Raw genomic sequence first — 2,749 nt, forward strand, 5'->3', positions numbered from 1 at the left:
TGTACACACCAACTGCATGCCCATATTTGGAAATTTGAATGAATTATGGAACTTTTATATACCCCAGGGGTGAAAATAAACTGGACAAAAGCCGAGCGTGAGGGTGGTTTTGAAAAAAATCGGTTTATTTTTTTTTAAGCATGGAAAGCTACCTACAAATTTGCATGTAGTTTAGTGAAATGATGCTGATTAGGAAAATAATTAATTAAATTATATTTGGATATGTGCCCATTAGAGGTGCGCAAGCTTAAAAAGGTAGAATTACCGAAATTCCCGTTCTTACACGTTGTAGCATGGATCGGGTATTGAACACGATACACGTGTGTATTAGCACCCTACTGTAGTCCCGGCGGGGTTATCAACTGCACCAATACACCGGTAAGCAACCAGGGGAATATCATATGAAAAAAGAACTATCATGCATGTTTGATTTGTTAAAGTGTGTCACAAAATTTCCCTAACTGCCGATGTCGGCTATAATTTCGGTATAAACATGCAAAGAAATTAACATATATATAATGTTAATGCCGATATGTTATTGGACATTTTGTATGTCAAATGTTCATTATTTGTATTAAAATTAAGACGATTGTATTGAACACGATACACGTGTGTATTAGCACCCTACTGTAGTCCCGGCGGGGTTATCAACTGCACCAATACACCGGTAAGCAACCAGGGGAATATCATATGAAAAAAGAACTATCATGCATGTTTGATGTGTTAAAGTGTGTCACTAAATTTCCCTAACTGCCGATGTCGGCTATAATTTCGGTATAAACATGCACAGAAATTAACATATATATAATGTTATTGCCGGTATGTTATTGGACATTTTGTATGTCAAATGTTCATTATTTGTATTAAAATTAAGACGATGCTTATTTGCCAGAAAGCGTTTATTTCAAATTCAAAACAAGCAATAATCATACATAATACCAAAATATAAAACTAACAAATGACAACACTCTCGCTTAACGCAACGTTCAGAAGCACGCGCACTTAACAAAATTATTGCAACTAATGCAAGCAGTAATTAATATGTGACTACTTGCTATACAACCAGTATCATGCGAAAATTGATCTTATTTAATTGTGGTTCCCTCTTTGAATTTATGTTGCCTGTCGACTTTTAGAATAATGTGTCAGTAAGAAATGTATTGCTTGCTCTACAACCAGCATCATGCGAAAATGGATCTTATTTAATTGTAAATCCCTCTTTGAACTTAAGTTGTCAGTCGACTTTTAGAATAATGTGTCAGTAATAAATGTTTTTCTTCAGTTTCACATGTTTTTTTAAGAAAATTTAGTGAAAGATGCAAATGTGTCTTATTTATTTTTTTCTGTGTCTTCAATGTATCTTATTTATATGTGACTGCGTGCTTATTTTTTTTTCAAGCAATGAAAGATGCAAATGTGTCTTATTTTAATTTTATCCATGTCTTAAATGTGGCTTATTTATATAAGATAAAATGATATACTGCCAGTGTCATGCAAAAAAGGATCTAATTTCTTAATATCCACATTCACGCTTTGTTCTTTATTAGCACCGTCTTTAATTAGGCTATCTATTTAAAGTACAGATTACTGTGAACTTAATAATTGTGCAACGGTGATGTTGATCCATTATCGTTGTTAACTTAAAATGTAGACAACAAGTTAGCAATTAATGAAATCAGTTATTTTGGAAGTAAATCTAATTTTTTCTGTACAGTAGCCAGGTGGATGTGTATTGAGCGGATAAGATAGGGATCACCACAACAAGTTTCTAATACACAGTAGAGACTTCCCCTATTATTATTAATTACCTGATTGGAATAAATAAAGTGTTAAGATCATTTCATGTGAAAAGCAGGATTTCTGACATAATTTCAATCGTTTTGCTTTTATACACAATTTCATGGAACAATGAATATATTGGCGCGATGGAACACAATTTATAAATCAAGCTGACAGTATAGTATCATTTTTTAATTATGTGTAATTTAATTCGCATCTCTCCCTTAACTCGTTCAATGACACGTGAACTTATATCAATTATAAAACATCACGTGCATCATTAATTTTTTTTTTTAATTATGAAAACATATATGTTCTACATGGTTTTGTTAGTTTTTTTTTCTCAACCAGAAAGACATTATAAAACATTGTTATATATAAAGCGCTTTACTTTTCTACATTACATAAAGATATATCGATTTTTTTGTTAAGTGTACGTGCTTGACATATTTATAAAAAGGCAGTGTTTATTTTTGTAATAAAATCGAAAATTGACATTTAATTTGATGCAATCCACATTGTTTAGCGGCCAAGCGCAGTATTCCGCTCTCGGCGGCCGATGGTGTATTGCAATTATTACAATGAAAGCTGGGTTCTGACATAATTTCAATCGTTTGTTGACGCGGAAGTGCTTTTTGGTGGCCAAAAATACTATTTGTTCCCTTTATTTAAACATAAATCAGTATTTTTTTACACTTGAAGGTTTGTACCAGCGCGGGATTTCGGTACCGGCCGCGGGTTTATGTGCTTGTTAAGAATTACCGAAATCCCCGCTAAGAGGCAACATATTATCCTGATTTAATGCTTTGATTAAACATTGATAAACTAAATTGCAAAAGTGTATAGCATATTGTAAATAAGGTAGTACGATATCATTTGTTTCATCAGATTTGTTTGGAAAATATTGGAAACTTATATACTTGTCATGAAGAATTATTATTTGATGTCATGTTTATTTACATATACTTTG

Source organism: Dreissena polymorpha, chromosome 10 (genome assembly GCF_020536995.1).
Source record: "Dreissena polymorpha isolate Duluth1 chromosome 10, UMN_Dpol_1.0, whole genome shotgun sequence".
NCBI lineage: Eukaryota > Metazoa > Mollusca > Bivalvia > Myida > Dreissenidae > Dreissena > Dreissena polymorpha.